Source organism: Papaver somniferum, chromosome 7 (assembly GCF_003573695.1).
Source record: "Papaver somniferum cultivar HN1 chromosome 7, ASM357369v1, whole genome shotgun sequence".
In the NCBI taxonomy this organism is placed as follows: domain Eukaryota; kingdom Viridiplantae; phylum Streptophyta; class Magnoliopsida; order Ranunculales; family Papaveraceae; genus Papaver; species Papaver somniferum.
In genome coordinates this window covers 103,161,498-103,175,549 of record NC_039364.1, presented here as the reverse complement: position 1 = coordinate 103,175,549, position 14,052 = coordinate 103,161,498, and positions in this window count along the sequence as shown.

Here is a 14,052-nt window from a genome sequence, read left to right as displayed (position 1 = left end):
TCACCAAGTCCACCCAACTCCTGCATGCCCATTTTGAGATATCCACGAACCAGCCAAGTTAGCCTTCCTCCGTATCTAAATGTCGACACCATTAGCTTTGTCCTCAAGTCTTTCCATTTAACAAAACCCATAGGATTAAATGAAAAATCTTTTGATTTCGGTAACAAAACTAGTCATAAAAACCCAAGGTGACCAAACTTGTGGTACAAAAACCCACCCAAATATTGGGATCCATTAAAACTCCATCTTAAACAAAATTGATACAAAAACCCCAAATTTTTAAAACTTGATACAGAAACCCCAAATTTCAAAATTGGTTTCATCAAATTTTATGATGAAACCAAAATTTGGTTTCATCAAATTCTTTGGGGTTTCACCAAATTTTATGATGAAACCAAGTTTTGGTTTCATCCACCGCGAGTTACTTTTGTTTTGTTGGGGTTTTTGTGTTACTTTTGTTTTGATGGGTTTTTTGTGGATGGATAGTAACACCTTTGGGGTTATAACTCGCGGACCGTTTCGGTAATAATATTAATAATATGAGTATAGTATTTTTGAAATGGGAAATGATATTTAGGTTTCTAGTGTGAGCGGTCCGATCAAAGTTAATTAATCATATGGTTATGGTTAATTGAGAAACAATATAAACAGGGAGCTAGTTTTGATGTTTAGGAGGAGGATAACTTTTGGTAGAAATCTAGAGAAGAATGTTGGTTAAACTTCAACATAGAAGTCACTAACAAGCTGGTTAGGAAAAGATTAGGAAATTGATGTAATCCTAAGGGAATTAGAAGTCATCTAGTTCTAAGAAAAGGAAAGACATGTAATAAAGTAATATGACTAGGAAAAGGAATTCATAGTTCTATATATATATGATCACCAAAGTTGTGGTTGATCATATGAGCAAGATTAGAGCTTGTATTTAGTTTTGAGAGATTTTATAAACATCAATAAAGAGAGTTGTCTTTATATAAGCTAAGTTTCATCTTGCAGTTGCCATTAATTGGTATCAGAGCTTGTTTCTGAGCCATGGAAAGCGAAACCACCATTGTGGGTGCAAAACAGTTCATGCCACCATCAATACAAGTTCCAATCCTCAACGCCACAAACTACACAGTATGGGCCATGAGAATGAAGGTACTGATGAAAATCTACAAGGTGTGGGATACAATTGAACCAGGCACAGATGATGCAGATAAGAACAACATGGCTATAGGTTTACTCTTTCAAGCAATACCAGAATGTCTTCAAGTTGGTGAACAGGAAACTTCAAAGAAAATTTGGGATATAATAAAGGCACGTAATCTCGGAGCTGATCGAGTTAAAGAAGCCCGTCTTCAAACCTTAATGTCTGAATTTGAAAGAGTGAAGATGAAAGACACTGATACTATTGATAGCTTTGCAGGAAAGCTATCAGAGATAGCCTCAAAAGCTGCGTCACTTGGACAATCCAATGATGAAGATAAACTGGTAAAGAAGTTTCTCAATAGTTTACCAAGATCCAAGTATATTCATATCATAGATTCTCTCGAACAAGTCTTAGATTTAAAGAAGACTAGCTATGAAGATATAATTGGAAGATTGAAAGCATATGAAGAGAGAATCCTCGATGAAGAAAACAATGGAGAAACTCAAGGAAAACTCTTGTACACAAACTCTTACCAACAAAACTCTGCGACAAGAGGAAGAGGTCGTGGAAGAGGTGGTAGAGTAAACAGAGGCCGAGGAAGGGGAGGAAGGTTTATCTCACAAGATAGAACAACAAGTCAGAATGATCAAAACCAAGGGAAAGAAAAGAAGTATAGATCAAACATTATTTGTTACAGATGTGATAAACCAAGACACTTCTCCTCTGTATGCTCTGAAAGAATACAAAATATGGAAGAAGCAAACAAGAATAAAACAAGGGAAGCAGATACAACTCTTTTCATGCACGAAGTTGTATTCTTAAATGAAGGGAAACTAATACCAAAGAACTACGAATCAAAGGATGGAGAAGAAGGAATCTGGTATTTAGATAATAGAGCCAGCAATCATATGACTGGTAAGAGACACTACTTTTCTGAACTCAATGAGAAAATCAAAGGACAAGTGAAGTTTGAGGATGGATCTTCTGTAGAAATTGAAGGGAAAGGATCAATTCTATTTCAGAGCAAGACCGGAGAACAGAAGCTTGTCACAAACATCTACTTCATCCCAAACTTACAAAGCAACATTCTAAGTTTAGGACAAGATACAGAAGTTGGATGTGATGTTAGAATGCGACAAGATTATCTAACAGTTCATGACCCAAGTGGAAGACTTTTAGTTAGAGTCTCACGCTCACATAATAGACTCTACAAGATAAGTCTCATTATTGGAAGGCCATTGTGTCTGAATATGAGACTGGAAGATCAGACATGGAAGTGGCACACAAGGTTAGGACACATAAGATTTAGAACTTTAAAGACAATGTCTCAGAACAAGATGGTTCGAGGACTACCACAGATAAATGATGAAGCAAAAATATGTGAATCATGTTTAGTTGGGAAACAAACTCGTCAAGGTTTCCCAAAAGCAACAACATTCAGAGCCTCAAAGCCATTAGAGCTTCTTCATGCTGATTTATGTGGTCCTATTACACCACAAACCCTTGCAAATAACAAATACATATTTGTTATTATAGATGACTTCTCAAGATATATGTGGTCTATTATTATGAAAGAAAAGAGTGAAGCATTTGAAAGATTCAAAGCTTTTAGAAATCTGATAGAAAAAGAGTTAAAAGAGGAGGTCAAAATGCTTAGAACTGATAGAGGAGGAGAGTTCACTTCCTTAGAGTTCAACAAGTTATGTGAGTCAAATGGAATCAAAAGGCAACTCACAGCACCATATACACCACAACAAAACGGAGTGGTGGAGAGGAGAAACGGGACTCTAATGGAGATGACAAGAAGTTCTTTAAAGGCTATGCAGGTACCTAATTATCTATGGGAAGAAGCTGTACGACACTCTACATACCTAATAAACAGGATACCTACGAAAGCTCTGAAATACATGACTCCATATGAAAGTTTGCGAAAGATAAAACCAAACATAGATCATTTAAGAGTGTTTGGTTGCAAAGCATACACAAAAGTTGATTCTGCAACTCTTAAGAAACTGGATGATCGATCTTAGACTCTTGTGAATCTAGGAATTGAGCCTGGATCCAAAGCTTACAGATTATTCAATCCAACAACGAAAAGAGTGATAGTGAGTCGAGATGTGGTATTCGATGAAAAAGCAAACTGGAACTGGAAAGAAACTAATGATGGACCAAGTAGGGATCCAGGAATGTTTCACATGAGATGGGGTCAAGTAATTGATGAAGGCGAATGACCCATAATCATCAATACAAATGGAAACAATGATGTTAATCAAGAAGAAGAAGAGAATAATGAAAATACTGAGAATAACGAAGAAGTAGAAGAAGAAGAAGAAGAGGAGGAGATCGATGAAATAACTCAACCCATTTCACTGCGAAAATAAACAAGACAGATACAAAATCCACAGTATCTGGAGGATTATGTTCTTCAAGCTGCAGAAGAATGTGAGATTATGCTACTTTCTGTTAATGATGAACCAAGCAAAGGTCTCGACTAAATGGACACAAGCATGTAGAGAAGAAATTATTTCAATCAACAGAAACAAGACTTGGTTTCTAGTTGATAAGCCAGGTGGGGCAAAAGTGATTGGTCTTAAGTGGATCTTCAAGGTTAAAAGAAATTTTGATGGAACTATTAAAAAATATAAGGCAAGACTTGTAGCTAAGGGATACGTTCAAGAATCAGGCATAGACTTTGATGAAGTTTTCGCACCAGTTGCTAGACTAAAGACAATTCGTCTCTAATAGCAGAAGCTGCATCAAACTCATGGGAAATTCACCACTTAGACGTTAAGACAACATTCTTACATGGTGAATTGCGAGAAGATGTGTATGTTGAACAACCAGAAGGTTTTGAAGTAAAAGGACAAGAGCATAAGGTTTATAAGTTATCAAAAGCTCTATATGGTCTAAGACAAGCTCCTCGAGCCTGGAATACAAAGTTAGATCAAATCTTAAGAGAAATCAGTTTTGTTAAGTGCTCCAAAGAAACATCAGTATACAGAAGAGAAGAAAAGGAAACGCTTCTTGTGATTGCAGTCTATGTAGATGATCTATTTTTGACTGGAAACTCCCTTAAGGTGATCAATGAGTTCAAGAGAGAAATGTCATTAAAGTTTGAGATGTCAGACCTCGGAAAACTCACTTATTACCTTGGCATAGAAGTCTATCAAGGAGTAGATGGGATTCAGATTAAACAAGAAGCTTATGCAAGGAGAATTATGAAAGAAGCATGACTTGAAACTTGTAATCCAACTAAGATACCAATGGAGTTTGGACTTAAAGTTTCAATGGCACAAGAAGAAGCAGAGATTGATTCAACGAGTTATAGAAGAAATGTTGGATGCCTAAGATACTTATTACACACAAGACCAGATTTGGCTTTCTCTGTGGGAGTAGCAAGCCGTTATATGCAGAGTCCACGCAAGTCTCATGGTGATGTAATAAAGCAGATATTGAGATATCTAAGAGGAACAATCAGCTGTAGATTGAAGTATGGTCGAGGAGGATCAAAAGGAATTGTTGGGTATAGTGACAGCAGTCATAATATTGACCAAGATGATGGAAAAGGTACAACTGGTCATATATTTTATCTAGGTGAAGCACCTATTACATGGTGTTCACAGAATCAAGACATTGTAGCCCTCTCATCCTGTGAAGCTGAGTTTATGGCTGCAACAGAAGCAGCTAAACAATCAATATGGCTTCAAGAACTGTTGGGTGAAATCAAAGGAAGAGAACCTGGAAAAGTTCTCATCAAGATTGATAATAAGTCTGCAATTGCACTCACTAAAAATCCAGTGTTTCATGGGAAGACGAAACACATTCACAAAAGGTATCATTTCATACGAGAATGTATCGAGAAGGAGATCATCAACGTTGAACACATACCAGGAACTGAGCAGAAAGCAAATATATTGACAAAGGCATTAGCTCGGATCAAGTTTGAAGAAATGAGATAATTGATTGGAGTACAAGATATGTCACGGGTAAGGTTGAAGCTTAACGGGGAGAATGTTGGTTAAACTTCAACATAGAAGTCACTAACAAGCTGGTTAGGACAAGATTAGGAAATTGATGTAATCCTAAGGGAATTAGAAGTCATCTAGTTCTAAGAAAAGGAAAGACATGTAATAAGGTAACAGGAATAGGAAAAGGAATTCATAGTTCTATATATATATGATCATCAAAGTTGTGGTTGATCATATGAGCAAGATTAGAGCTTGTGTTTAGTTTTGAGAGATTTTCTAAACATCAATAAAGAGAATTGTCTTTATATAAGATAAGTTTCATCTTGCAGTTGCCATTAAAGAATTGGTGGTAAAAATTAGGAGATAACATTTGGTGTCTATAGAGATAAAAAGAGTCTTGGATACGATTTTGCGATGAAGCAGCAGCATAGTTAGTAATCTCGTCTAATAATCTAAGTAACGTTATATTCTATTGCTACAGAACGAAAACAGGTTAGTGTCGTGATCTTATTATATAGTTTGTCAATTGGATGAATCATTTGATGTAACGTGATTTGCAAATGAAATTTGAAAACCATTCATTCATGTTTTGATTTCCTTATATCAAGTGCTTCATGTCCTCATGCCAAGGTGTTTTTCATGAATGGATGTGTGCAATTAGTTGATATGCATTAGTTATCCAATAACAACCATACTGCATAGGAGAGCTTGTTTAGCTCTCGCAATTACGGAGGAGCGGACTTTGATAGCCTTATTTTTTGGTAGAAATGGCTAGATTGACCGGTACAGCTCTTTGTTCTTGATTTGTCGTTTCATAATAATTCTTCATAATAATTCTTCATAATAATAATTTTAGTTTCATCATCATAATAATAATTTGGGTGATTGTTATAATTTTATTAGTCTCCGTCTTGGTAATATTAATTATTTTTTAGATTTAATTTAGTTTTTCAATTGTGGGTATTTAATATTTGGTATTGTGCAGGAGCGCAGGTGATAATAGAACGAGATTGACTTATTTATATTTTTGCTATCTAAACCCTGATATCCCAATTATAAAGTAGAGGTCGATCTTCGGATTGGGCGGATTAGGTGCCTCACACCTTCCTAACCCGTATCTTGATTCCCGGACCTTTCTCTGTAAATTAGAACAGTGTTTATTTTGGGTCCCAACTTCCTAAGTTGGGTGGCGATTTTTCCTAACAATAATTTCCTTGTGTATTTTTCATTTTGGATATTTTAGAGATCCTAACGAATTTCGACGGTATCCACAACTTTTTACATCTGCCTTTTAGAACAACACCTTTCCAAAAAATAAGTAGATCCAACACATAAGCACTAACAATCTAGTTCACATGACAAGCCTTAACAAAGTACTCCCAAATATCTTTGACAAGATCACAACGAATAAATATTTAATAGGAAGTTAGAATGGATTTCTTGTACAACCATTGTTTAAAATTTAATCATTATTTAAAATATATAAACATAAAATTAAGAAAAATAGCTCCAAATTTCATATGTAATCATAAAAAATACATCATAATAAGGATTATGGACTTTCCTCGTAAAATCATAACTTCGTGGATGCAACCTCTTCCCACTACCTAAATGGCTGCATACCAAAAAAAAAAAAAAAAAATCCTTCAATCAAAGTTTAGAAATCGTGATTCATAACATCCTCATTCAAACTACTTCTTAAAAATGAGCTCATGCCTAACAAGTAAACTTCTGAACTAAGCAAAGAACGATTTTTTTGGGACCATTGTTTTTTTTGGGGACCATTGTTTTATTTTGGGTAAAGACATTAGAACTAAATCTAGGTCACCCCTTATCTAGATATTTATATTAATACCTAAATTATTCCCCTGATTAATTTTGGGTTATGATTAGTTAGTGTTAATAATAGTTAGTATAATAATTAGTGAGATGATTAAGTTAAAGATAAGTAGTGAGATTAAAAAATCAGATGGTTTTTTTTTTAAAGAAGTAGAATTATTGAGAGAGTAGAGTTAGAGAAGATGAAGAAGGAAAACATGAAAAACGATGGATTTTACCAACCACAACCGGAGGAAGGGTATTTGGGTACTCAGGTATGCTTCAAACTTAGATAATGTTGGTAGAACTGCTCCAAATTTTCAAAAAACTGTAAATTTTTAGAGTAGATTTGGGCTTGTTCGGTTACCTTATGTGAAGAACACGTTACCGAACTCATCTGAAAGTGTAGTTCGGTTACTTTTTCCAAACACGCAGGTTATCGAACTCGCTCTTTAATGGAGGTTTTTAGTCGTTCGGTAAACAGACATGTTACCGAACTTTGTTTATAGGATTTACAGAGTAATGTTCGGTTGGTTCGCAAACTTTAACCCAACATCATATCCAACCGAACTCCACATGTATGCAATTAGTGAAGAGTTTGGTTTGTCAAGATTTTTTGCGAACAAACCGAACATAGTGGGACAAGTTCGGTTAAATTGAAACTCAACATAGTAGGCAAAATACCACAGTTCGGTTACATTGGAATTTTTTTTTCTTTTTGTAATATGGTAGAGTTCGGTTACTAGATAGTTTTAGAAATTTTTGCGAACCAACCGAACAGAGTAGGAAAAGTTCGGTTATGTCATAACTTAATATAATGGGAAAAATAACACCGTTCGGTTACATTTTTTTGTATTATGGGTAGAGTTCGGTTACTAACTACTTTTAGAATTTTTTGGGGAGAAACCGAACACAATATATTGGTTTTCAATTAGGAGTTCGGTTAAAACTATTTTTTGCGAACCAACCGAACTCGGAGTTCGGTTACGAAAAATTATTTTCGTGATAACCGAAATGTTCTTCGTGTTCTTGGTTTCAGAATGTTCGGTTACAAAACTAGTTTTTTTAAAACTATTCCTAAACATGCCACTTTAACTTCCATTTAAACCATATTTTGATGATTTCTACTCAATTTTCCCAATCAAAAAACGAATTAAAAAGATTGATGGGTTTTTCAATCGAACGAGGAACGTCAAGGAAAGAGAGAAGAAGAAGAGAATAATTTTTTTTTTCTAAACTAAAAAAATTCGATTCCCCTCCTGTTTTTGAATTTGATTTTGATTTTGATTTTGGTTAATAAATTCATTTAGATTAGATGTATATGATTAGGTTTATATGGTTATTAAGTTAGTTTTAATTTAAATTAAAGTAAAGTAAAGGATAAATGTGTATTTACCTAACTTTGGGACACCCCTTATAAGTATAGGGAGGTTGGCCTAATAAGACCATGGTCCCCAAAAAATCGTTCTAAGCAAAACCCACATCCTCGTTCAAATTCTGATCCAATTAAATAAATTGCTTGTACCATGTAATTGCTACATTGAAAATGGGCCTAACAACTCTTAAATCAGTAGATCGTACCCCAATTAAGGAAAAACTGACAATTGGGTTGGGCCCTTGACTAAATTTTAGGTTCACAAAATACTAGCAACCCAATTTTTCGCATCCTTTAAGTGACTAGATACATTGTATCTATTAGGTAAGTTGAACTTATCTACTAAACAAACCGGTATATATCCCGATCTAAAAATAGGAATGAATTCGATTGGTTATTAGTTCGGATACATAGTCAAGGCCTAATTATCCTGAAAGATATGATGGCTCAGGTTAACTACTAGTCCAGATACATTGACCAAATTCATAATATAAATTTAATTATCTTTAAAGATAATGACGAATCTGGAAAGCATATTTTCCATGTATATAGTCAAAATGAACCCAGAACGATACTTGAATGGACACATATCATCTGCATCCTATAAATAGAAGAAGACTTCAAACTGGAAAGTGTTAGAGAACTGCTCGGTCGAACTCGCAAGCGTTGCTATCTCAAGCTTGTTTGTCAAGTTTAGTTGTCAAAACTATAAGTCTTGATTTCTAGTTTACTTATAGCTATGTCTCGGATTAGGATAGAATGTGTAGTTGAGCTTTAGACTTCACGACGTACATCGATTGAAGACGAAAAACTACTAAGGGGAGCTGATGTGGTTCTTATGTTGTTTGTAAAGTGGTAAGAAAAGTATCGTTCACTCGGACTTGTGAAGATTTTGTTTTAGACTTAAATTAAAATAGAAAAATCAAATTGAAGTCGTTATCAAGATTTTAAAAGCACTGAGACTCAGGATTCCACCAATCTCCAATTTTTATGTTATTTAAAATAATTAATATTCATGCAACTCTTTACATTTAAAGTGATTCTAATATTTTACAAAGGTAGATTTTTAGAATAACAAGTGTATTTCTAAAGGATAGAATATCAAAAACATAGGTCTAAGCATAATCTATCAAGAGAAATCACAATTGTTTAGGAAAAATCATTCAATCAATTCTCAATCAAGGCAAATAATCATATAAGAAAATTGTAAGAATTAATTAAGTTCGACTGTGTTTCCTCTGCTGATGAACACGTATCTGCAACTCCTTTGTACCTCTCTGATGTTACCCCAAGGTCTTGATCCCCTTTTTGGACTCGAACAACTCCTCTTATATACAACAGGCCCTCAATCCTCGATATAAATCCGAGAATAACTCGGTTTTCTCTCTCCTAAAGACACGGAGTTTCCTTCCCTCCGTTGGTTCCTTTATGCGTAAACTGCAGTTGTAAAACTCTTTCTGTTGTAGAAATAAATCTCAAGAAGATATTCCCTCCTTATCTACCAGCGTAGCTTCCAAAAATAAACAGAAAACAACCGAGATTATACGCAACTCCTGTTTTAATTCAACTCGGAAAATGCTCCTCTTTTCTCGGTTCTACAGCACATACATACCCTGTTTTGGGATAACAGAATGGCGCTGACCAATATCCAACTCAAACTCCGACTAAAACTCGATCACAATCCAGTCCAAACTTTCCCGTGATACTCCTCCTCTGTTTTATGGAAAACCCGTGTAAATCTGATCTGATTTTAGATAGTGGTAAAAATGTTTTCGTTCACTCGGACTTTATTGAGATTGATTCTAGGCTTACATATAAAAAATACTAAAAAGAAGAAAATATGTACAAAATATTTGTCACAGGATGAAGAGAGTTATTGGGACTAGGATTTCGTCGAATTCATAACATAGGGTTCAATTTATTTATTCTCAACAAATAAAGCTCAATAGATAAAATTAACATGGACTCTGGTTTTGCCAAGGTAGATTCTCAAAAGATTGGTTGTAAATCCTAAGCATGATGTATCAAAATATTTAAGCTAAGCATACCTCATCAAATTAAATGACAACCAATTAATTCAAATCATATTTCAATTAAAATCAATGCAAAGTCTTAAAAAGAATTAAATAATTTTACCCATGTATGAAATTCGTCTTCCTCCGTCGTCCCAGAGATGGGTTCTAGCTCCGCATGGTAGAAACACACTCAAAAAAGTTTTTCATTGCTCAAAAAGGTGTTCACAATAATGAAAATAGGAGAAAATTAATAAAATATCAGGTTTGTAACAATTATATTTGTTACAAACCAAACTGTTACAGAGAAAGATAACTATGAAGTGTCGCTGGTACTGTTGAAATACAACTGTCTTCTGTGGTCTTATGTTCTTCGTGTTCTTCTTCACCGGCAGAACTGGTTCGTCTCTGCAACTTGATTTTTCTCCATCCTCAACTCTCTGTTCGCTCCCCTATCACTCCATCCCCCTTCCATGTAATCCCAGCAGCCTATATATACCCCACAGAGACAAGAATATTCGCTCATTACTCCAGAAAATCTTTCCATAGCTCGGCAGTAAATAAAAATAATCTCGGACAATTTTCTTTCCTTTCTCTCCTCTTCATGCGTCTGCAGCTGTATGATTCGTGTAAAAATACTCCAAATACATCAAGTCATCATCCAGAAGTGTGAAACACGCATCAGTCACACGAAAATCACTTGATCACACACTCAGATCTCGGAATGGACTAACCAAACCCGAGATCCCCTGATTTCTTCAGCGCGGGAATCTAGCCAATTCTATCCGACAAAATAAGCCATACCAGGCCTGTTAAGACCAGTCACATCATCCAAACAATTCCCAACCATTGAGTCTCATGAAATCACGTCAAATTATTGATTGTAAACTCTGCCAGTTCACTGCTCCATTATCCCGCCAAAAACTCGAATTTGAAATGTAGAAGATGGTGTCCCCCTAACCAGCTGTGGGGTGCGAATAGCCAAGAAGGGTGCCCCTTAGTAATTGAGGTGCCCCTTATCCAAACTGAGAGTCCGAATAGCAAAACTCCTCCGGGGTTCCAAAGAGCACTTTTTGAGCAACTTTTTCCACACAAGTGTATTTCTCCAAAAACAGCTACACAAACATAAAAACATCATAATAAGTACAAAATCAAGCACTAACAATAGAGACACTGAGGACAATTCAGACACAAAAATGTGTCTATCAAATACCCCCAAACTTATTATTTGCTAGTCCTCGAGCAAATATAATGACTACACTTAGCACGTGCAGCAAGCCGTTAAATCGCTAGGTGGCCCTAATGGCGGAGTGTCGTCTCCGGAGGGTTTACCAGAGGTGTACCCACAAAACCTTTACTCTAGACCCTAGCTATCTACGCAGAACCTTGGAAGGCACTAAAGAATCTCCTTGGTTGGCATACTTATTGACTACAGGAGGAAGTACCCTGATGCAAAATTCCAATTGTTGTACACGAGTTTGCACTCAAGCATACTAAAATTCATATAAAGTGACAGAGCTCTACTCAGATAGTTTCTGGACATCATAAACCGGAGTCAACCAATCACATGGATAGATTAAGAAGATGGATGTAGATAAAAACGTAGATGATGTTGACTAAGGTAAACATATCCTAATGGACTGAGATACTGGTCTGGACTAATATCAACACACTGGCAAATACAAGGGGACCAGTGGTCGATAATCCTAACTCTAGGTCAATTCAGCTGACGTATACAAGGGTACCAGTGGTCGACTTTATTGTATTTATTCCGGTTGGTCTGGTGGTTTGGTCTCAATTTTTTTTTTTTAAAGAAAACAAGTTTATTAATCATCATCAACAACAAGGAGTTTACAATTATTGGATGGAAGCCTGGCAACAAGCTGTGCTCCAATCCCTTTATTGAGAACCACACCTATCCTATGAAAGAGAAAATTCCCGATAAAGACATTCTCATCATGACTAGCCATATAGTTTCGCAACCTATTCAGGAACTCCTCGGTATCACTCCCCAACCCACATAAGGTTGTGAAGGAAAGAACTCCAAACCCCAGCTTCCGACCCTTGCATTTCTCCAAATACTTGGCCCTCTTATTCACCACCGCATTATCCATAGCCCGACCAAGATCAAAATTACGTTCCCAAGCGCCAGTGAAGGGGGAAACCACCGTGACATCCAAGCACATATCATGGCCATCATCCCAACCATACTCAAGGATATCCGCTGGGAGTAAAGCCGACCCATCATCCGAAAAAAAATAAAAATAGAAGTGATCAGGATTCTTTCGATGTTTCCATCACGAGGATATGGCGAAACTACCATGTTTTTTTTCTTCTAACACCTGAGCTCTGTGCTTTTATGAATAGACTCTTTAGATGTTTCCATCTAATCAGATTGGTTCCTCAACTCCTACAACCAAGATGTTCCCATCCACTTAGATTGGTTAGTGCCATCCTTAATAAGCATAAATTTCTAGGCTCTGGAGTTTATTTTTTTATACTGCAACTAAAAAGTTTCTCCCATACCCCCAAACTTAAATCTAACATTGTCCTCAATGTTCTAAAGATAAAATTTAAAAGCATGAACAAGGAGAAACTGTTACCACTTGAAGCAAAAGAGTTAAGGAAATATATTACCGCGTTGCATGAGCATGGGTTACCTCCCAAGAAGTGCTAAGTTTAAAGTCTTCAGCCAAACTAGGAAAGGATTAATCACCTTGCAGAATCATATAGCAGTAACCGAAATAACTGTGAGTCATCTGGATCAAAAATTATTACCCAAAAGAAGAGAAAATCGTAACAGACCATGAAGATACCGAACATACCCTTATTTAACTTTAAGACAACAATATCTAGTTGTGGTTCAGGCTCTATAAAAAGGGTCTAGATAAAAGGTTTTCATTGGCTGGACTTCCTCAAAGGAAGGATCCTGAAGGTCAGGTTGTAGAGTCTGGAAATACTCAACTAAGAATTTAGAAGCACATAAAAGTAACATGAATAACTGGGGATCCTCTAAGTCAATCAAATTTGACTTACACAACTGACCATAATGAAAGTGGTGGTCTTCCTTAAACAAATGTGTCGACCTTAATCTCTTAAAGTAATTAGGTTTAGTCTCAAAACTCAATAACCGACACATCTGAAATTCAAACGTTCCCACAATTGGAATAAAAGTTTTTGGTGGGAAAACCAAATCAATCTGGGTATCATAGCCTGGGTAAACCACATCAACCAGAGGATGGGTTTCTAACAACTGAACTTCTTCCTGGACATTATTAGGTTCGGGAGAGCTAGTATAAAGGTAATATGGCACAATGGTTGAGGCACATATATCAAGTCCCAAGTGAGGGATCTCTGTAAGAGTTAAAGGTAAGGCACAAGGAGAATGATAATCACCCCCAAACTTAGAGTTTTGGGTGTCTCTAGATAGACTAGCTACAATTTCCCTAATTTCTAGATCATCGGAATCCTGAAAATGGTCAATTGCTTCATGTAGATTATACTCAGGTGATGCATCCTCACTCATATTTAAAATCTCTACGAGTTCATCTTCTTCGTCTAAGACTAATGTTTCTAAATCGCTAGACTCTAAAACAATATTCTCAGAATAAACTCGTTCCTCCAAACTATCGTTGGCTTCGTAATCATAAGGAAATACTGCATCTTCTAAAACGGGAGTATCTCTAGTCAAATCCTCGTCCTTTTGAATAGATGAATAATTATTTAAATTATTTGGATTTGAACAAGAAA